The 24,544-nt window shown below is 45.0% G+C and overlaps 1 protein-coding gene across 1 annotated transcript in view; it reads right to left on the reverse strand.

Moving 5' to 3' along the window:
• Nucleotides 1-24,544, reverse strand: part of LOC146080535 (N-acetyllactosaminide beta-1,6-N-acetylglucosaminyl-transferase-like) — a 79,795-nt gene that overhangs the window by 22,060 nt on the left and 33,191 nt on the right. The gene's annotated exons all lie outside the window — the stretch shown is intronic.

Consider the following 24,544-nt stretch of genomic DNA (forward strand, 5'->3'; position numbering starts at 1 on the left):
AACTGTGTTTACTGATCAGCATGCATGATTTATTGAGTACTTTGTCTCCTTCTATTTAACTTTAAACGACAGCAGGATATATACATAATGTGACAAGGAAGCACATACACTGGATCAGATGAAATCTTGGTCTTTATTTTTGTAGCATGTGAACAGCATACCAGATAATCAGCAAAGCAAGAACGGTTACATTGCAGCATACAGCATAGCACAAACACTTCAGAAACTCCCTTAGCCCATGAAACGCTGGGTGTGTTCCCCTGATGCCGCCCCCTGCACACTCCCCTCCAGCCCCTACCCGTACAAATGCCTTGGCGACTGTTAAAGTTACAGAAGGCGTTCATACAGCGGCCCTGCACATGCCCAAATACACGTATACACAGAGTCACACAATTTGTCCCCAGAGCGAATATGCTTGAATTACGCACCTTGTACTGATAAAGATGTTTCCTGTCCTACCCAAATACTGGAGCTCATTTAAATATCTTTATCAATTAACCCATCTTCTGCAAACTTCTGTGATCCTCTGCAGATGGGTAATGAAATTGGGTGGGGCTGCTACTAAGGCTTGGGAACTGACATCCTCGTGTTTTAAGAAGCCATTATTTGACATACAGTAGGTATCAATGTACTAAGCCATGGAGAGATATACAGTGGTACCAGACAATTAACAGCTATCTGCCATGTTACTGGCTGTGTTACAAAAATGACATTTAGGAGCTAGTTAGCTGGTACTTTTTTCTGTACACTTTGGTCCAGAATGTACTAAGCTTCAAAAGTGCTAAAATGGAGAGTGAGAAACAGCCAGCCAATCAGCTCCTACCTGTCATGTCAAAGACTGTGTTTGAAAAATGTCAGGCAATAGCTGATCCCCAGGGAAAAATCCCTGGGAGGGCCGCTGCCTGTGTCTCCGCCGAACTTATACAATTCCTCCAGAGGGCACCCGGGTAGCTGTATTGCTCTATAATTGAGTGCCGGACTGACCACTACAAGTATATATATATATATATATATATATATAGGAGCGTATATCCAGATACATGGAAAACAAGTTTCCAAATAAAAGAAGACAGGAGGCGGCACTCTCAAAAAAGTGATCAACTGTATTCAATCCATAGCAAACGTGAAACAAAAAGTCAGCATGTAGGTGTCGACAAGTTTCGGAGCATTGCGCCCCTTTCTCAGGACAACTGACTAAACAGCAAGTCAAACGTGCAGTGCAGAACTAATAATATATATATTATTCGTATATATTTATTTATTAAGGGGGCACAAAACTCTATTGTCTATACCATTCACCTGAGAGACCCCCCCCTCCCCATTCCCCTCCCACTGCATAGCATCCATATAAAAAAAAATACTCCCATCCTATATTGAATCTTACTGGGAGTTGGCTGTCACGATCCCCGCTGCTCCTGACGGGTTCTCATACCATAGCTGCTCAATCCTTCCTGCTGCTGCAGTCTTTAAGCAGCGCTGCGGCAGCCTCAACACATGGCGCCGACTGATCTCAATAGCTGTGCATGGGTGTGCGGTGACATCACCCTCGCACCAGCCGTAATGCATCCCTGGGACCGCTGCAGGCGGATAGAAAAGCTGACCGTCCAAACTTCTGAATCTAGCATCGCCGCACTGCTAGTTTCAGGAGTTTAGATAGTCCACTTTTCTATCCTTTGCACTTCGGAGATGGACCGCTGTCTGCCAGTTGCCGGTCCCTGCCCTAGAGGATTCAATGAGTATTCAGGCATTAATGTATTACTTTGATATTATGTTGTATTACATGTTACTATCGTGATGTTTTACATTATATTGTTGAATTGTTGCAGCTATTTCCATGTTGTTCGTCTTGATGTTATTTTTTTATGTATCTATATTATCACTGTAACACATGCTATTTTGTATGTTTTATTGTTTTTTTTATGTATTAATAGATTTTGCACAATTTTATATGTATTACTAGATTTTGCACGTTTTGACAATGGGTTAATGGGCACGGCGGCAGACTCCGGGCTGATTGGCCGGAGTTCTGCCCAACTGATTTTCCATTATACACTGCTGCACACATGGGCGGACCCCTTTGGGCCAACGCCGTAATGCAGGATACACCTGGGTGCTATTTAAATGTGTTATTCACTTGTGTCTGTGAGCCTGCTGCTAATACCTCTGTATTGAAACGTTGCTGTGTTGTTCAAATAATAAACTTTTTCACGGTGAAATTAGTCTGGAGTGCAGCATCGTTGAGAACGTATATATATATATATAATTGTATGTCATTTTAAAGATGTTTTATTAACAGTTTATATTTGACAGTGCTTCTTGACTTTCTGTTTTATTTAGCATATGCTGGGGTTCAGTTATTCCCCCCTGTTTGGTAATTGGAAGTGGCCAGAGGCTCCTGTTATAGGGCTGCAGGGATGCAGCCCCTCCAGTCAAAATCCCAACACCAGAGACACAGACAGACAGAGCTCCGGTGCTTCCTCCTGCGGCCACACATCCCCCCCCCCCCCACCCCGAGCTCTGGAACTTGCTGGCTGTGCCTCTGACATGCTGTTAACCTCCTCTCACCAGGCTCCATGAAGCAGCAGTGCAGACACAGCAACAGCCCAACCCTGTGGGGAGGAGTTCAGCATGTAGTAGATTCCTACTATTGGAAGCTACTACTGCTCATCATACACAGAGCCACAGAGCTGTAAACTACTCACCTTCTTGGGCTGTCAGTACATGGAGCGATGACAGCAATAGCTTTCCAGCAGGAAGCCATTCTGTGCAAATCTCCAGAGCTACAGTGCTTCGATGGGCTGCTGTCTGTGCAGCCCAGCAGAAGCAAATCCTCTGCAGTGAGCTTGCCCAGACTTCAGTGAGTCAGTGTGATGCAGCTGAAGGAAGGCATGCATTGCACCAGAGAGGTGCATGGAAGTTTATTTTATTTTAATAATATTTGTGTGTAGATCTTTATTAAGACTATCATTTTGTGTACTTTAATGAATAAGTTATTAAAAGTGTGCATACCTCCCAACTGTCACGATTACAGCGGGACAGTCCCGATTTTCTGGTCCTGTCCCGCTGTCCCACCCGCAGAAGGCATTGTCCCGCTGCGGGGGTGGCAGTTGGGAGACCCCCCAATCTAATAGAATAGACGCTGTGCACATGCGCACAGCGTCTATTCTCGTATGAAAATGAGGTTGCGGCTAATTAGCATAAGCCCCAACCCCATTTGCGTACACCCCGCCCCCTTTCCGGACGCTCGCCGCACAGAAGTTGGGAGGTATGAGTGTGTATTTTGCTCTGTACCTGTATTTATGTGCATATAAGTACATCATTTATTTACAGTAATTGCTTACAAAAACTTGTACAGCACAAATCAAACTAATAACCTGCAAATAATTAATGACTGTTTGCAATGAGCAGTACCCAGGAAATTGCAGCCCCCATTAAGTCTAAAGGTAGGAGCCACCACTGGCAGCGCTATGCAAAGCCATCCGCAAAGACGCTCATCTGCTGGTAATACAAGCAGATGAGCGGCTTTCTTGGTGATGATGCAGAAGCACGCAGCAACGCCCACCGCTCATCGCCAGGACATACACACTGGGCGGCTTTGAGCTGAAAGCCGCTCAAACTTGGGGGGGAGATTCTCTAAGAATCTCCACCCCCCTTCGCCGCCCATCGCAATCATAATTATCGCATATGTTCTAACATTTGCGATACAACATTAGCGACTCTCACCTTTGCGGTGAGAGTCGCCGGGTCCCAGCAGGTCCCGGCGGCTCTCCTCTCCCTCCCACACCCGGCGCTGCTGCGCTCGGCTCTCCTCCTCCCTGCACCCGGAAGAGGATCAGTGCAGGGAGGAGGTCACAGGTCCGGGCTGCACAGCTCTGTGCTGCCTGGACACAGGTGAGGGGGGAGGGGGCGATGCGGGGCGGCGGGGGTCCGTGCGGGGCGGCGGGGGGTCGTTGCGGGGCGGCGGTGGCATGCGGTAGAAGCCCATTGGCTTCTATGGGGCATCGCCAGATTTTTCTGCCGATGCCCCCCGCCGCGTTGACCCGGCGGGGGATGCTTACAGCATCCCAAAATGCGGTAAAAACCCAGAGAATCTCCCCCATAGTGTTTTGAGCGGCTTTCAGCTCAGAATTGCTCAGTGTGTATGTCCCGTTACATATTAAAAACGGTTTTCATTTATTGTATATACTTGAAAAAGTAATTCAGATTTTAATAATGTTAAATCCCATGTGCAAAGTGTCTTTCTGTTTGATTTGTTTTCCAATGTTTTTCAAGTACTTTGAAACTTTGTATGGTGTTATGTTCTCTCATTGTCAATAAATAATGTAAGTAATATCTGAGCTGCTATGAATCATTACAGATTTTAAATATCAATTTACTATTATCTCATCATTGTGTACATTGGTTCATTGTTCCATATTCTTAGTACAGAACCTTTTCTTGCATGACGGCACTCAGTAAATAAGGTAGTGATACACAGGTGATATTGGATACACAGGTGATATTCTGTTCTCACACATACTGCCTGTATTTTATTTTTTTACTTCTTTTTCAGTTACCTTAAAGCAGTGGTGTCAAACTCATGGCCCAACTGTTGTGGAACTACACTTCCCAGCATGCTCTGCCACAGTTTAAGCAATCCATTATATAAAATATGTGGCAGGGCAACAGCTGGAGGGCACCACTGCCTTAAAGGTTCACCATGAGTTTGCTCTAATGCAATTTATTAAACAAAAAAGTATATCAAATTATTATTTTACCCGTTGGTGTCATTTCCGCTTAAAATGATCACATTTGTTATATTGATTTAAATAAAGAAAATTGTGTTAAAAAAGATTATTTTTAATTTATAAGGTAAACATTGCAGATCATATTTGCTTGCCAATTTTCACACCTATTCTGACAAATTCACTTGGCACTCAAAGGGGGGTATGCAATCCGGGATCACGGCTGTCGATCCCTGCCGACAGCCGCGATCCTGGCCCGTTTGCAGTCTAATCAATCGCAGAACGACAGGCGGGATTCAATGTCCCATCTGCCTATCGGCACCAAGGGGACGTGGCTGTGAAAACGGCCGTGGATTGGCGGGATCGCGACAATCCACGGCCGATATCGGCAGAACGGGCCCGACAGCTTCTAAAGTCGGACCCGTTCTGCCGTGATCCCGCTTCAATGCTGTCGCTAAAGACAGCATTGAATAGGGAGCCACCGCTATTTCCCAAATCAGAAGTAGAGGCGGCAGATTGCATACCCCCCAATGGGTTAAAAAGGTGGAGATGATAGCCTTAGCATTGCAAAAAGCATCTCGACATGTAATATAGACTGCCATGGTGTGCCTCATTCTCATGAGTCATTTTAGATAGTTGAGTATAAATAAAATAGCAGGCAAAACATGGATTATTTTCTTACTGCCATCAAACCTAGTTGGAGATGCACATCTCTAGCACACTGGGAAATTGCAATAGGTACAGTATTGGTTACCAAAGATATATTTTATAGGGCCCTAGGGTCTAGATAGGCGCTTATATAGACTGCGGGCATATTTGATGGTTAATACAGGACAGTTGACAAAATACTTATGCTGGCCATACGGTAGACCAACTGTTATCCAACCATGCAACAAGTTGGCTGGTTGGACTGAAAATCATCTGGTTCTGTATAGGAGCAAATTACAATCAGCAATGTGCTCACAAACCCAGGAAAATGGACACATTGTTTAAATCAAACAGATTCAACTACAATATCTTGTATGAATGTCCATTTCCAGGTTTTGGGAGGAAATTACTGATTTACAAATGTGCTCCCTTCCAGTACCAGATTTTTATTCCACCCAACCAACTAGTTGGATGGTTGCATGACAGTTGATGACTAGTGTATAGCTTGCATTACTCTTCCACAGTGTTGTCAGTTCATGGGCCAGATTCAATAAGATTCAAAAGTGATAAAATGGACAGTGATAAACCCAGCCAATCAGCTTCTACCTGCAGCTCCTACCTGCCATGTCACAGACTGTGTTTGAAAAATGTCAGGCAGGAGCTGATTGGCTGGCTGTTTATCACTCTCCATTTTATCACTTTTGAAGCTTATAGAATCTGGCCCCATGTGAGCTCTTGTTAGGCACACCTCTGCAGAGATTAGTTAAGCCTTGTACACACTAGATGACCTGCACCGCAGCTGATATATTAAACAATATCGGCCAGGAGGGTGGGCGATTTGAGAATACACACTGATATCGGTAAATTATTTTGTTCAGTGACATCACCAGGATTCGCTGAACATGCAGGCCATTGGCTATATAGCCAAAATTGACCTGCATGTTCAGAAAAATGGGGGTGGGAAGGGAACATGTCGTTAACGATGTGTGGGAGCATGCATCATTAATGATATTGAGTGTACACACTGGATTTTTTCTAATAGGTATTGCTCAGAAGGGCCCATTAGAGCGATATCTTTTCTTTTAATAAATCGTCTAGTGTGTATGGGGCTTTAAAGATCATATTTTATGGTAACAGGTTGATGGTAACAGGTCAATGTTTATCTGAGCACAACAGGTTCAGAGCGGCGGAAGCAAACGCAACTGCCTATTCATGATGTAAGCATCTAGTCAGTAATGTATCCGCAGATAATATAACTTTTTGTTATATAATGAAGTATTGTACAACAGTGGAGATTGATAACTTGATCCCCGCACTATGGTGGCCCTGCCAACACTATTCTGCATATTCATGTATATATTCACTGTAATCAAAGATATATTTTGACAGGTAATTGGTCATAAGAATCCCAGTAGTCTAATACCGCTTTCAGACCGCACTCTAGACCCGGGTTATTAATGTGTCCTTGTGGCCCCAACACGGGTTGAGGTGCAGTCTGAAAGGGCCACCTCGGGTCGAGCAACACGGGAGTTCAACATGGGGTTGAACATGGCTCTGACCTGTGTCAGGTGCAGTGGGAACAGGCAGCCTGGGTCAAGCGCTTTGGGTCCCATTCACAGTACGGAGGAGGCAGCGATGTCAGCTCCAAGCGCTGCCTCCACCCCAGCCCCCTGGTTGATGAGCCGATGCTCAGCCCTGCCCCGTGTGATGTCACATGGGGCTTAGGGGGTTGGTTCCCCTAGGCCCCCTCTATCTAGGAACCCCCCCTGTGGTCCGCTTGTATTTAAAAAAAAATTATATATTTTTATATTTTTTTAGCTAAAGATTTTGTGCATGGGAGCAGTGTAGTGTATCTGCCAATGAATAATGGATCTGAGCATCGGTAGCCAAGGCACACTGACTGCACAAGTGTGCAGTGCATTACTGGGAGCTGACTAAGTCCCATGAGACTTTGAACAAGAGGTCAGAGGCTAAGAGGCTTGTGCTGAGCTCTGATTGGTGGAGCTCATCACATGCTTCTCAGGCCCATGAAGGACAGCAGCAGTGGCGGCCTCATCATGGGTGGGTTTTTAATCAGCCTGTGAGGTCTCCTACAGAGTAAGGTACAGAGGGACAAACACAGGCTTTTTATGTGATATATATATATATATATATATATATATACACACACACATTAATCCCCAGCCCCTGTAGTTACCCATTGACCAATGCCTTTTACTCTGTGTTTTGACTGTATAATATTCTCCTGTGTAGTTTGTGGCCAGTAATAACATGGGAGGGGTCCCCCCTGTCTAAAGTGACCCGGCCCCCCGAAGGCATAATCCAGCCTGCTGTCACCGGCTGTATTGATTCAGGTGGCAGTTCCAGTATGAAGTTAGTGCAGCAGCATAAAATGCATAATAATATTTAATGTGGACACAGCTGCTAGAGATGAACTAATTACACCATGCAGTTTGAATTAAGTGACTGATAAAGTATCACTCCAAAATCAACGTTTTTACTGCTAAACACAAGTTAATCATCACTCTGTTCATGAATGGCCTGGCTGTATCTGTGAACAGCCATACAGTATATACAGTACCCACAGGTCATTTTCTAGGCATGGCAGAATTATGTCTGAAAATTTCATATTAAAAAAGTTCACCCATACTTTTATCTTTGTATTAACAAAAATGTACTGTGCTGGAAGTGACCTTCTATTGCAGCCATGCAAGGTTTCTTTTGACGGCCCCGAACCACACTATTGGCTCTATGATATAAACTCATTAAGACGGGCAGCTCCTTAAATTTATTTGTACAGTATACTTCATTTTTATTAGCAAAAGGACAAAATATGCTAAATCTGTTTTACTCAACAATATTATTTTGGGGATCTAACAGTGTATGAATTGGGAACTTAAAGCTATGTAATTATTAATGGCATGTCCTAAATATAATTTAGCTTTAAAAGAAAAAGCATAACAGCTCTGTAATAAATAATGTGAATTGTACACATATGTTCAACAATGTGCCTCAAGCAATCCCTTATTTTGGAAAAATTTATTTATTTTTATCAATCTAAATTAGTTTTACGTAATGCAAGCAATCATGTGTTAGTGTTATATCCATAAATAGCAGCATATGCCTCTCACATGCTCTGCAATAATGCACAGTCACACACACACACACACACACACACACACATACACACTCTCACTGTCTGTATATGTCTATTTACAAATGCTATGTAAAGGAAATGGTGGTTTTGAGATGCTTTATGTATGGCACTGACTTCCAATAGTCGCAAGCACGTGGAGCTCCCATCCCCGGGCCCCCAGAGAAGTGGAGAAGGGGCGCTCCATCGTGTGGCCGGAGAGAGCAGCCAGAGGTCGGATTAAGGAGGATGGAGGTGAGGATGGAGGAGGGAAGCGGCAGCCCTCGGCCTGGAGATAGGTGGCGCAACAAATGGCCATGACCTCCTTGAGTGCAGCGACGGTGGCCCTGGCCTCACTGACTCTCTCTGACTATGCTTCTGACTATCCTTCCCCCCTCCCCTTCTCTCCCTGCACGCTGGCTCTCCTCCCAACCATAACTCCAGCCAGGGCCCTGACACACTGCCCCTGATCCCCCCCTTGTAGCCTTAGGTTCCGTCCCGTGGTGTGCAGTAGGGGAGATAGCCTGTTGAGCCATTCAACTGCTTCCCATGAGCATGCTGCAAGATGGCACTGCTAATGGCTGCCTAGGAACTGTGCCACTCAGCCATATGAATATTGGTTCAGATGTGAAAAGGGGATGGTTGTGGAACAACTCAGATGGGCGCTGTTGTGGGATGTAATGTGAAGCTGCTACTAAATAAGGGATTGAGGGTCCCTTAGAGAAAGACAAAAATAGGACAAAGGACTTTGACAAAGCTGCACCTAGTTATAGCGAAACGCATCAGTCACTACCACACCAGCCACCTACCTGCTACTAACCTGCCAAATTGGATCCAAACCAGCCACCACCATAGTGTTTTTTCCACATCTGTCACCACATATGGAAGTCTTGGGGAATCCCCTCACTACCATTTGATGGACTCTGCTGACATGCAATCCTAACGGAATAATCCACATTTGGCCTACCACTGCGGTAACTATTTACACCTCCACAATAACAAGGAGTCTGTGTTGCCTTTCCGGATAATTAGGCGGTATAATAGGAATGGACCCTCCATTGCAGGCAGTTAATCAACTTTAGGTGCTGGTACATATGTTGTTTTAATGTGTTTGTGTACCATTTGTCTTTATTAAATTCAAATATTTTAATACTGTATAGCGCTACTATTTTTTCTGTATATTGGTTCAGATGTACTAAGCTTTTAAAATTATAAAATGGAGAGTGATAAACTGCCAGCCAATCAGCTCCTTACTGCCATGTTGCAGGCTGTATTTGAAAAATGACAGGTAGGAGCTCACTTTCAAGGCTTAGTACATTTTGCCCATTGTCAGATTGAGCTGCCTAGGCATCCAGTTTGGGAATCTGCATTATCGTTGAGGTTCCTCCACTGGTCCATATTTCCATCTAACATCAGGATCATTACCTACAGTGGCACCCAGGACTGAGTTTTGCCCTATTGGATTCCACCACCCATGGGACTTCTGCCTTGGTTCAGCACAGGTTAAACCAATCATTGTGTTCATTCACTTAGTGCACTTGGTCCATATTTATATTGCTGCTTATTGTTTTTATATGTGCTACTAAATATAATCCTTTTGATTGATTCACTCGATGTAACTAGTAATTTGTTATAGCCTTCAGCGCTGCTACCTCGTTTTCTGCCATACACAGTTTTGGAAACACTGGGCTAAAAGGTAAATTTACTAATGCTTCTAAAAATGAAGAGATGTGAAGTTGCCCATAGCAACCAATCAGATTCTGGGTGAGGTGTACTAAGCCTTGAAAAGTGATAAAATAGAGAGAATTAAAGCACCAACCAATTAACTCCAGTCTGACATTTTTCAAACACAGTCTGTGATATGGCAGGCACAGTAGGAGCTGATTGGCTGGCTGTTCAGCACTCTCCATTTTATCACGTATAAAGCTTAGTGCATCTGGCCCACAATATGATTTGTTCACATGTGCAACATCACCGCTTCATTTTTAGAAAATTTAGTTTAGCTTTAGTAAATGTACCCCTAATTGTCCATGGGCAGTATTCAATGGAAATATTCTCCGTGCACGGCGAGCATTTTTTTTTGCTCGCCGTGCACTCTCCGTGTTCCGGAGGGCTCGCTGCAACTCCTGCTCCCCCTATTCAACGTGTTAAAGACTCGCCGCCACTCGCGGCGAGTCTTAACCCCTGCAGCGGACGAGCGTCCGCGGCAGGGAGCTGTCAGGGAGCCGGGGGACGTAGCAGGCAAGAGAGATTAAAGTCTCTCTTGGCTGCTGTAGGGGATATGGGGAGGGGAGCAGGGCTCCCCTGGACCCAGGCAGCACAGGCTGCCCCCCCTATAGCCAGCGGGGGACCCAGTATTCACTGTACCCGAACGTGCTTCGGGTGCAGTGAATATATGAATATCTAATGAGCGGCTCGAGCGCTCCGGCCCCCTGCTGGCTGCACTGTGTAAAAAAAAAAAAAAAAAAAATGTAAAAAAATATTTTTTTTAAAATTAAATATATATTCATGTGCTATAGGCACATGAATAAAAATAACATGGCCCTTCACAGAAAAAAAAACATGATTTTTGGACACCAAAATTAAAAAAAACACCCTTTTAGTTTAAAAGTTCACATTCCTGCTCTCCATCAAAAGATGGAGAATTTCTACACGGAGAGAGGCGGCGAGAATAACTTAGAAAGACGGAGAATATTTCACATTGAATAGGGTGGCTCGCCTTTGGAGAAAAAAAACCTCTCTCCACGGCGTGAAAAGCACAAACTCGCCATGAAACACGGCGAATTTTTGTCATTGAATACTGCCCCATATCCTGAGAGCAATTCCAGATATGTAATGAAAACACAGATAACTTTTAGTGAATTTTATTTTTAATTATTGTGACCTCTGGAATACCTTTCTATGAATTCTAGGAAGAGGCTTTGTATCTCTTCAAAATGATGTTGAAAGACTGGCCTGTGGCGACATAAAAGCACTGTGATGTCTATCATTGTTTGAAATAAAGAAGTAGTTTTTGTCACAATAATTGCACTCCAGGAGGTCGAAGCTATTAGATGCCAAATTACTTCTATTTGATAGCAAGTCCAGTTATTTTTCACATAGGGCTGCATTTCCAGGCTGTGGTGGAATTTGTTGGTGGTGAGCCCAGGTGCAAAAATATAACTTGAACCCCCCCACCTCCTTCCCAACCGAAGTTCACTATATCCAACACTGCAGTGGGTGACAGGCAGGGTCAGCTCCAGGCACGTCCCAAAGGAGCAACCACGCTGGCCCCACCCTTAAAAAGCATGCCACTTTGCTTCACAAAATACCTGGTGCCAGCCGGGTCTGCAGCGGTCGCATTGATAAACGCCCAGCAGAATAGAAGCAGTCTGACAGCCGGGCAGAGAGTGGTGGGCTGTCCGGCTGTCTTTAGAGTGGGTCCACGGCTATTAGAGATCTCATTATAGGAAAGAGGGAAATAGGAAAACCTTGCCGTCTGGTGGCCAATCAGGAGCGGCAGTGGTGGCTTGGACAACGAGCTCAGCTGGCGACCCGGCGCAAGATTTCAAACAGCCACGGACCCACACTGAAGAAAGCCAGGCAGCCCCTCGCTCTCTGCCCGGCTGTCAGACTGCTTCAATTCTGCCGGGTGGGTTTTTTAATGCAGACCCAACCGTCGCTGGCTCCCGCATGGCAACGAGCATGTAAAGCCCTTTGGTAATGAGCATAAAACTTCCTTGACAACAAGCATGAAACCCCCTTGGAAACAAGCATGAAAACTTACTTTACTTGCGCATGATTAGAAGATTACATAGTTGCATTAATGAGCAAATTTACCTAAAAATTCGCCACTGCGTATATTAGCAAGAACTATACGTCTAACTTACATATATATTTAGACAATTTGCCACTAATCTTTTATTTTTGTTTCTTGTTTTTTTTTTTTTGCTGCTATAGTAACTCATCGTGGGCGAGATTCACCAAACTAAAAATGCTGTAAAAACCTCTGGATTTTTACCGCATTTTCATATGCAGCAAAGCCCCACCGTTGGGGCTTCGCTGCGGGGGGTTACGCCAGTTCTATATGGCATAACCCCATGGAAGCCTATGGGCTTCCTTTCGCGTCCCTCGCCACCCTGTGCGCCCCCTGCCGATCCGCGATGCCCTCCCTCACCTGTGTCCGGGCAGCCTCCTGCTGTGCTGCCCGGACCAGTGATCTCCTCCTCCCTGCACAGCTTCCGGGTGCAGGGAGGAGGAAAAGGAGTCCTCACACAGCCGTGTGAGGGTTCAGGGAAGGAGGGGGGACCTGCTGCACATCGCCAGCCATCGCTTTTGCGTTAATAATCACATATGGTACTGCATATGCGATTATTAAAAATGCGAATGCCGGCGATGTGCTGCGGGAGTTATTAGAGAATCTCGCCCCATGTGTTTTAACTTCTCCTTTAAAACAAGAAACTGACATAATAAATGTTAACTTTTTTTTTTTATATCTATATAAACCCTCTTTGATTTTTCTGATTTTAAACATTTAACTTTTTTTTTTAATCTTAAAAACACTATTATGTAAATTAGTCCCCCAGGAATATCCACCACCTCAGTTCATGAATGAAGAGATGAATTCCATGAGACTGCACTGCACACTGGCTTAGTGACGGGCAGTGACTTCCTATTGGAAGTTTTACGAGCCAGTCACCCATATGACAGGCAGTCCCATTGGGAGGTGTGGCCTCTCTCTCGGATTGTGAGACCAGGCTGCTATAAGCAGAGAGCTGGCTTCCTGTAGGAAGCCACACCCTGCCTGATCAACAGTTCTAGCTGGCTTCTATGGACTGCAGCCAATGCAATCCATAGAAGCTGGGGGTTTGCACATGTATAGTACCATCACTACTATTGTGCATGCACAGGACCCCATGCTTGTCATTTACATTGTGTAGGTGACATGGTTAAGCATACCCAAAAAGCAGTTTGGGTGTCCAAAACCAGGCCTTTTTGCCGATTTCCTGTCTAATTGACATGACTTGTGAACGAATGAAAAGACAAACTGCTAAACATTTATGAGCACCTAAATAAGAAGTGAACCGCAGAAAACATTATGTGGGATTCAAAAATGTAAATGGTGTAAATCTCACAGTCCAATGGATTTCTTTACAATATAAGACTATATACCAGTTGTATAGTTATGCCCTGGAAACTGCCAAACAAACATATTTCCAAACTCTCATTTCTACTCAAGCTTCTAACCCAAAACGTTTTTTTAATACATTTAAATTCCTTCTCAACCCTCCATAACCCAAGCCACCAGCGACTATTCATGCATAAGATCTTGCTTCCTACTTCAGGGAAAAGATTGACAAGATCAGAGTTGAATTGGTACACTCCAACTCAGTTGGTGATCTGCTCAATTCCATACCTGAGCCCTCTGATGCATTTACTTCATTTGATCCCACAAATAAAGATGAAGTATGTACATTTTTCTCTTCCTCCCACTCTACTACCTCTCCTCTTGACCCTATATCCACACAAATAAGTAAATCTCTGCCTCCTGTGCTCATCCCAATCTTAACTAAAATCTGTAACCTCTCTTTCTCTACTGGTGTCTTTCCTTCATTGTTCAAACACGCAGTTATTACTCCGATTCTGAATCAACAGAATTCTGATCCAAGCTCTCTCTCAAAATACTGTCCGATTTCTCAACTTCCATGCACCTCCAAACTACTTGAAATTCTTGCCTACACTGGCCTCACACACTTTCTTAACTCGCACAACTTACTGGACCCGCTTCAGTCAGATTTTCATGCCCAACACGCCACAGAGACAGCTCTGACTAAAGTTGTGAATGTTCTGGTCACTGCTAAGTCTAAAGGCCACTATTCACTACTAATTCTTCTAGATCTCTCTGCTGCTTTTGACACTGTTGACCACACACTTCTCATACAAACACTACAATCCCTAGGTCTTAAAGACACAGCCCTCTTTTGGTTCTCATCCTATCTATCTAACCACTCCTTTAGTGTTTGTTTCTCTGATTCTACCTCCTCTTCGCTACCTCTGTCAGTTGGAGTACCTCAGGGTTCAGTTTTAGGTCCTCTGCTTTTCTCAATCTATACCTCATCTCTTGGCAAACTAATCAGCGCCTTTGGATTTCAGTATCATCTGTATGCGGATGATACTCAGCTCTACCTATCTTCCCCGGACCTATCCCCATCTGTATTAAGCCGTGTCTCTGAATGCCTTTCTGCGGTTTCATCCTGGATGTCATCTCGCCACCTCAAACTTAATATTTCAAAAACAAAATGAATTATATTTCAGTCAATAAATAGTAGTTACCAACCTGATATCTCTATTGCTGTTGAGAAGATGACAATCACTCCTACCTCTCAAGCTCGCTACCTAGGTGTTATCCTTGACTCTGAGCTTTCCTTTGTGGCCACATTCAATCTGTCTCAAAATCATACCACATGCACCTAAAAAACATATTTAAAAGTCGCCCTTACCTTACACAAGACACTGCAAAAACTCTAATCCATGCTCTCATCATCTCACGCATTGATTATTGCAATGGTCTCCTTATTGGCCTTCCCCAATACAGACTCTCACCACTACAGTCCATCATGAATGCAGCTGCGAGGCTAATCTTCTTAGCCAGACGTTCATCGTCTGCAAAGCTACTCTGTCAGTCACTTCATTGGTTACCTGTATTCTACCGTATTCAATACAAAATTATTTTACTTACACACAAAGCCATAAACCAAACTACACCAACATACATATCTTCTCTTATCTCAAAATATCATCCAACACGACCTCTACGCTCCTCCCAAGATCTGTGTCTCTCATCCACACTCATTACTCGCTCCCATTCCCGACTGCAGGACTTTCTTCGGGCTGCACCCACTCTGTGGGATGCCCTCCCAAGCACAATAAGACTCTCCTCCAGTCTCCAAACCTATAAGCGTTCCCTGAAGACTCATCTCTTCAGGCAGGCTTATCAAATTCCAGAACCAGTCACAGAACCTTGCATTCTGGTGGAATCGATGCAATAAAGAATACAGTATCTATCCTTATGTATCAATGACTATTTCCCTATAGATTGTAAGCTTGCGAGCAGGGCCCTCCCACCATTTGACTGTCTGTAAATACCCTGTTTGCTGCATCATTGTCTCCTTCGTAAAGCGCAACGCAATATGCTGCGCTATATAAGAAACTGTTAATAAATAAATAAATAAAAAGTGAAAACCTTTGCTCGGATTGTATACTATGCTAACGGCCAGCTAGGATTAGAAAAGAACACACAGAATTTTTTGTTATCTAGAGAGTAGGTCTTACATGCTACTTTTTTACACTATCAGCCTCAGATGGTTAATGTACAACTAAAAAGAATTAAAAAGAGTAAAGGTCTTTCGGAGACTGAGTTGTCAGTCTGCAAAATCATTTTTTTGCTACATAATCATGATTAAAGATGTCACATTATGCTGTGATATCTTTAATCATGATTATGTAGAACAGTATTTCAAAAACCCACTTGATGCATTTCCTTTTAATATGTATGTGCCAATCTGTTCCCTTTATAGGCATATTTATAGCTAATTAATACAAGAGTCAACATCAACAAGCTTGTACAATAAGGACCAGACCATGCAATCTCTATTTGCAAAAAAATGGGTTGTTGTTAGAAGTCGCCATGTGGTGCTCCGGGGACGCAGCTCCCGGCTGTTGCCTGGTGACAGGATGCTGCGTCTCTTCCGGGTTCAATGGCTGACAGTGTCCATCCAGCGTCTGACAGCGCAGACGGTGCAGTGTCAGAGAGACACTGATCGCTTAGCAACGGGGACACACGGGGACAGCGTTCTACATTATTATTATTATAATTTTATTTATATGGCGCCACAAGTGTTTTGCAGCGCCGTACAAAGGAACAGTACAGGGAGACAAAGCTTGGCATAACATTGAATAAATAACAAAAATACAGTACAAATAAAGAGCGCTACAGATCAATACACATTACAGCTTAAATGTAAAATCTAAAAACCCTACACCCTGGGGGCTTAAACATAGACTTCCCCAATGGGCATCTTTGATCACCATATGGCACCCCTCACTGCAGGACCACAGCATGGCTCTTTTACGCAGCAGACACCCAGGCCTGTAATCAACACAGGACCTTATCATAAACACAGGACCTTATCATAAAAACCGTGCCTTACTTGGTTCGCTGGTACAATAGTCAACACCACCATCTGTCGTCACTTTACCAAGTTCATAAAAATCCCCAAGTGCTTACATCATGTTGACATGAATCAACACCCCATTCTCCATTTATTTTTGTTTCATTTAGTAATATTACCTCTATTCCTAATTTCCCACTATTGACATTGCCTAAACCAGCTGACCAATTGACATCAGACAGGTGTCTACAGAGAAGTCGACATCAGTGTGTCAGTTTCTGACACATTCCACGCACGCAGCTCCAAAGGAGGCTCAAATACCTCCCGACCAATCACAGGAGAGGGGTGGAGCTTACACCCTCTTAAATTCAACCCAGATACACAGCCCTACAACCTTGAAAAAGGCCGAACCCCGGCTGAAACGCGTTGGGAACACACCCATCATCATCACCAGACATCACCTCCAAGTCTCCTCCTCAGCGAGTAGAGCGCACGCAACTCCAGTGCGCCGTGTGAACATCACGTCAGCCTTTCATCATCCGGCACCCGCAGGCGCACTGTACGGAGTAGCGTGGATCCACGAACGGCGTCCTTCCCTGCACCCAGCAGGACGCCTGGGACACTTGCGGCCTCAAGCGCCTGAACACTCCCGCAACTGCGGCGGCATTAAGGTATGTTGAATGCACCACTGTGAGCTCCTGGGACGCCAGCCTCCAGTGACATCTCCATACCATTCTGCTTTGTGGACAGTACTGGGACTGTTTTTTCCTTTTCATTCACCGCAGGGCAGAGACTTTTCCACCTGCGCCCCCCTCCCCCCCCCTCCCCACACCTGGCCGTCAGCGGACACCACTCTCACGGAGTGGAAGCTACACGGCCCGTCACCCCATCCCCCCTTTTCTTTCCATCAACTTATTATAAATAAATATATTCATTCACCCACATACATTGTCCTCATTTGCAGTTCTTACCATACTGGGCTTTTTAGGTCACATATAGAAGTGCTCCCAGTCCACATCAGCTGTGTGAGCACCTCAGAAGGTGAGCGCAGCACCCCCTCATTCGCTCAACATACAACTAGAGGCTTGAGGCCAATGATGGAGATGAGTATGCAGACGAAGATGGTCACTGAGGGCGGTATTCAATGAGGCTGAGTTGCCAGGTTTTTATGGCGATTTTGTGCTGTAAGGCGAATTTTTGACTAAAACGGTGAATCACCCTATTCAATGACCAGATGGCGAATACATTTCAAGGTTTTTTTCACCATGATTCACCGAGTAGCAATCGCTATCTTTTTATGGTGAAGTGGAATGTGAACTTTTAAAATAAAGTGTTTTGTTTTTTACATTTGGTGTAAAAAAAACAGGAATTTTATTCTGAGGAGGGGCATGCTATTTTTATTCATGTGCTGTAAGCACATGAATATATATTTAATAAAAAAAAAAAACACAGACCAGCCAGCAGGGGGCCGGGAGCCGAGCCGCTCATTAGATATTCATATATTCACTGCACCCGATCATTACATATGCATGATCGGGTGTAGTGAATATACCCGGTCTGCTGCTGGCACCCCCGGGGGGCAGCCTGTGCTGCCTGGGTCCCGGGGAGCCCACCTCCCCCCCACAAACGTTCTGGGGCAGGCAGGGAGACTTCCATCTCCCTGCCTGCCGCCGTCCTCGGGCTCCCTGCGGCATCGCCGCAGGAGTTAAAATTCGCCAGTCAGGGGCAGCGAGCCCCTGACTCGTTGAATACTGGAGCCGGCGAGGCTCCGGAACGCACATCGCCAAAATGCTCATTGAATACTGCCCTGAGTGTTGGAGTATAGAGAGCTGTGAGTGAAATGTGAAGAGAAGTGGGCTTTGACAACAGGAGGGAAGAGGGCCATACTGGGAGGAGCTTACAATCTAGTAACATTGCTGTACATCTAGTACATTGCTTGGCAGACTGATTTAGCAGGTGTGGCAGCTGCACACCATTTACTCATTAGGCAGCCGCTTTTTGGATGGGATGTTCTCTCTGTTAAACGTAGTTCCTGTGTAAAGAAACTTTGCAGGTGAAAATCTCTTCATGTCCTGAATGCCTCCAGTCCTCTGTATGGAATACTCTGCCTTGCTGAAACCCAGTCCTATTGCCCATTTATTTGCCTGTGATCAGATATACTGTTTTCATTATAATTTCTATACCATCACTGACCTGGCTTTCCTTAGTATTTGTATTATTACAAATGTGCATTTTGTCTTTAGTTTCTCTCACTGCCAGTATCTGCTTACAACTTTTTACTCTGTTAGTACTGCATTCCATCATTTCATTTATTTATTTACAGTTTCTTATATAGTGCAGTATATTCTGTTGCACTTTACAATTGGAAGTGATTAAACAAACTGGGTATAAACAAACCGACACAGAGGTAGGAGCGCCCTGCTCGCAAGCTAACAATCTATATATCAACATATATGTCCTGCGGTGCCGCGATTTACATATATTGCTTGAATATATAAACATGTTTTGCAGCACTACTATTTTCACATGCTGTCTCTTATATGTGCTTTTCTGGAAGTTTAGTAATTGCTTCCTATTGCCTAATTTACATATCTAGTGATAGTTATTGTTGTACACGTTGTATTTCCCTTATTATTGTAGGTACTTGTGTATTATCACGGCGCCCCCGATTTCCATCGCAGGGCATTGTACGATGAAAATGCAACGCGATTTCACCCGATTTTTAATTGTAGAGGCACCCAGATGCCTTATTACCATGTTAAATGCCCCCCCAGTCCCAGTTTTTAATTGTATACCCACCCTCATAAGTATGTGAAATGCCCCCCATTGTTAACGGCCCCCCACTATCAACGCCAACCCGAAGCGTGGCGGCGGTACATGTCCTCCAACCTTTTCATACCCCCACTATCCACGTCGGCGTGGAGTTGATTTTATAAAGTGTGGCGAGCCCGAAGCGTGGCAAGTGCAGCGAGCCCCGCGAGGGGACGCGTATACCTGTGTATACCATGCTTCTGGGTTAGGAGGGTCACTGCGCTCACCACACTTTATAAAATCAACTCCACGCCGACAAGGATAGTGGGGGTATGAAAAGGTCGGAGGACGCGTACCGCTGCCCCTCGCGGGCTCGCTACGCTTAAGGTTGGCGTTGATAGTGGGGGGTCGTTAACAATGTAGGGGGCATTTTACATATTTATTACCCATCAGGGTGGGTATACAATTAAAAATCGGGTCTGTGGGTGCCGTTTAACATGGGACTCAATGGCAAATTTAAAATTGTATACTCAGCCCGGAAAAAAGGCTGAAATCGGGTCCATCGCATGCCATCGCATACCTTAATTAGTGGGATGCGATGGGCGCCGTGATAATACACAAGTACCTTATAGTACATTGCCTATCTATATGTCCTGTTACCTTGCCACTATTTTACACTATGTAGAACCCTGTATTATTTTAGTGTAGTATTCCTCTATTCCTTATTTTTCTTTGTGCTCACTTATCTATACCGATAGTGGACTTGTCATTTGGGGGTAAGCTTGCACTGGCACCAGTGGCATAAGTCCTGGTTGCATCCAAGTACTGGTAGGCATATAAAGCCTGGTACTTGTGGAGTATCACGGCTCCCATCGTATGGCATTGTATGCCATATGTAGTGGCATACGATGCGATACGATTTTTACAGATTTTTGAGCATTTTTGCTCAAAAATCATATGCGATCGCATCGGATGCCATGCGATGGCATCCGATGCGATGGCACCCGATTTTGCACTGAAATGCATCAAAATGCATTGAAATGTGTATTAAACTTGTGAAATGCCCCCAAATGCCATTTTTCATAGTGCACCACCCCCACTATCAACGTCAACCCGAAGTGTGGCGAGCGGCGGCGGTACGCGTCCTACAACCTTTTCATACCCCCACTATCCACGTCGGCGTGGAGTTGAGAATATAAAGTGTGGCGAGCGCAGCGAGCCACCGAGCCCGAAGCGTGGCGAGCGCAGCGCGCCCCGCGAGGGGACGCGGATACCTGTGAAGCCCGCAAGGGGACGCGTATAGCTGTGAAGGTATCCGCGTCCCCTCGCGGGGCTCGCTGCGCTCGCCACGCTTCGGGCTCGGAGGCTCGCTGCGCTCGCCACACTTTCTATTCTCAACTCCACGCCGACGTGGATAGTGGGGGCATGAAAAGGTCGTAGGACGCGTACCGCTGCGCTCGCCATGCTTCGGGTTGACGTTGATAGTGGGGGTGGTGCACTATGAAAAATGGCATTTGGGGGCATTTCACAAGTTTAATACACATTTCAATGCATTCTGATGCATTTCAGTGCAAAATCGGGTGCAATCGCATCGCATCGCATGCGATTTGATCGTATGCGATGCGATTCTTAGCATACAATCAGCATACGATGAAGGTCGTGGGGGCCGTGATACTCCACAAGTACCTAAAGCCTTATTGGAACATGGCTATTATAGGTACAAAGACCTGCTGGTGACTTCTGTGAGTCTTAAGGTGCCCATACACGGTACAATTATTGTATACAATATCGCATCTCATCTCATTTCATCGCACAGGTTTTGCAATGCAATGAGATAAGATCTAGTACAAAAAGTAGGTGCTGTGCATACTTTTTGTACTAGATCTCATCTCAATGCATTGCAAAACCTGTGCGATGCAATGAGATGAGATGCGATATTGTATACAATAATTGTACAGTGTATGGGTACCTTTACACCTGGGTGGCTTCTGTGAGTCTTACACCTGGGTGTACCGGGGCAACTGTCCAGAAGACGGTTGCCAAGGATCACCTTCCCAGAATATACAACTCTTCAAGTCAGCTCCTGTTAGTTTACTCCCTCTCTGCATCATAACAGTTGTTCTGAAGCCCTTAGTGACTTCAAGCATGGTACTGTCATAGGATGCCACTTTTTTGCAATAATACGTTCATAAACTCTTATACCTGCTAAATATTCCATGGTTAACTGTAAGTGATACTGTCCCTTATTCAGATCTGATCGCAGTACAAATTTTTTCTCAAAATGGGCAAAATCATGTGCACTGCAGGTGGGGCAGATGTAACATGTATCGAGAGAGATTGATTTGGGGGAGTTATTTTGTTTCTGTGCAGGGTAAATTCTGGCTGCATTATTCTTACACTGCAATTTAGATTTTAGTTTCAACACACCCCACCCAAATTTAACTCTTTCTGCACATGTTACATCTGCCCCACCTGCAGTGCACATGGTTTTTCCCATTTTGAGAACAAATTTGTACTGCGATCAGATCTGAATAAGGGCCATTGGTACTTGTATCCTAGCACAGCGCCACCGATTTTAATTGTATGCAATCGGGTTGCAAAAATCGGGTCAATCGCATCGCATGCAACCAAATTGCATGCAATGCGATTGACCCGACCGACCCGGTTTTTTACATTGGAACCAATGTTAAATGGTCCCTGAGACCCGATTTTACATTGGCACCAATGTTACATGCCCCCCAGACCCCATTTTTCATTGTATGCCCCCCATTGTTAACGCCACGCCACGATCAACCCGAAGCGTAGGGAGCGGCGGCGGTATGCATCCTCCGACCTTTTCATACCCCCACTATCCACGTCGGCATGAAATTGACTTTATATAGTGTGGCGAGCCCGAAGCGTGGCGAGGGGACGCGCATTACTTCAGATGTATTACGCGTCCCCTCGCGGGGCTCGCCGCGCTTCGGGCTCGGTGGCTTGCTGCACTCTCCACACTATATACAATCAACTCCACGCCAACGTGGATAGTGGGGGTATGAAAAGGTCAGAGGACGCGTACCGCTGCGCTCGCCATGCTTCGGGTTGGCGTTCATCGTGAGGTGGCGTTAACAATGGGGGGGGGGCATTTGACATACAAATTACCCATCTGGGTGGCTATCAGGGGCGTAACTATAGCACCGCAGCCCCCGCGACCGCGGGGGGGGGCGCTGTGCATGTGTGGGCGCTGGGGGCTGCAGTGATATAGTTACACCCCGCTGCCCCGCCGCCATCCCCCGCAGTCTTTACCTGTCAGTGTCTTCTTCAGTACGCGCTGGTCCCGGCTCCCTTCTTCTGCTGTGAGGACCACAACAAAATGTCCGCCCCAATGTAGCAGACAGTTCTCTGAAACTGTCTGCTGCATGGGGGCGGACATTTTGTGCTGGTCCTCATAGCAGAAGAAGGGAGCCAGGACCAGCGCGTACTGAGCGTAGGTAAGACTGCGGCGGATGGGGGGGATTGCATGGGCGGCGAGGCGGGGGTTGTTGCGGCGGGGCGGGCGAGGGTTGGTGCGGGCGTTGGTGCGGCGGGCGGGGGTTGGTGCGGCGGGGTGCGTGGGGTGGGCACCCTCCCTTTAACGGCGGGGGGGGGGGGGGGGGGGGGGCGCCCAAAATCTAGTTACACCACTGGTGGCTATACAATGAAAAATCGGGTATGGGGGGCCATTTAACTTTGGTTCATATGTAAAATCGGGTCCATCGCATTGGTCGCATCGCATGCCATTATAATGGCATGTGCTGGACCCGATTTTAAACGGCCATTTAACATTAAGTTAAGCTACGCGATGGGACCCGATGGGCGCCGTGCTAGGAAACAAGTACCGGGCCAGTATTTGAAAATGAAGCATTTAGGACCGATAGCAACTCAGCCACAAACTGGAAGATCACAAGAATTAAAGTTGCAAAGGCTCTGCTGATTCCATAGATACAGAGTTCGGAAATTCTACTGGCATTACTGTCAGCACAAAACTGTGTGGCAGTATGCTTAGTGGAATGGGTTTCCATGGCAGAGAAGCTGAACTATGACATGCTTCCAATTTTGAGGCATCAGTTTGGGAAAGGCCCTTTTCTATTCCAACATGACTGTGCCCCAATGCACAAAGCAATAACTAAAGAAAAAAAGAAAGGAAGAACTTGACTGGCCCACGCAGAGCCCTAATCTCAACTGCATCAAGCACATTTACGATGATACACAAAACATATAAAAAAAACTGCACCAGGCTGACCAGAATCTAGATTGCCCCAATAAATATATTATTCTCATAAACACAAATCACTGGCCAGTGATTACATATAAACAGTTATAAAAACCCAATAAAAATAAGATAAATATATAGTGGAAATGGAATATATTAATAAAAGAGAATCCAACTAGTTAGCAGCCATAGAATGGCTCAAAGAAAAGCAGTCTCACTCGGGAATGTCCTTTTTTGCTGGCTTTTTGGGTTCCATGACCTGAATTTAAACTTAGTATTAGGGACCCACCAGAGACGCGGTCACCTGGACACTGGTTGATGGGCTAGCATTTCTTGGAGAATAAATATACCATCAGCACTGTATTTGATACATAGGGATGTCTACTGTATTGATCCTTTATAAATGCATACATGTGTGTGAGCAGCCAATCAGCAACCCCATTCTTTTGAATGGCAATTTTCAAATCTCCTCCTCGATTTATCGCATGTAAAAAATGACACATTAAGGGTGACATTTAATAGGATGCAATTTTTAGTAAGGTTCTGAAATCGTACCTTATTGTATTTTTTCAAATCACAATTTTTATTAAAAATGACTATTTAATGGGATGCAAATTTGCGGCAGAAAAATGCGATATGGTGCGATTTTTAATCATGAAAATTTGTGAATTAATGCACATGTAAGATAAGATAAGATAAGATAATTTATTGTCATTGTAAAAAAACAACCAACATAGTTGCCAACACAACGAAATTTCAATCTTAGTCCCAGAGGAGATACAACAGAAGACAACAGTGTTAACAGTTTAGGTTAAAATCACACACTGCGGTAGGAAAGAAGCTATTTTTCAGACGAGAGGTTCTAGCTTTTATACTCCTCAACCGTCTGTTTGATGGTAAAAAGGAA

This window comes from Crinia signifera, chromosome 5 (genome assembly GCF_055691185.1).
Source record: "Crinia signifera chromosome 5, ASM5569118v1, whole genome shotgun sequence".
Lineage (NCBI taxonomy): Eukaryota > Metazoa > Chordata > Amphibia > Anura > Myobatrachidae > Crinia > Crinia signifera.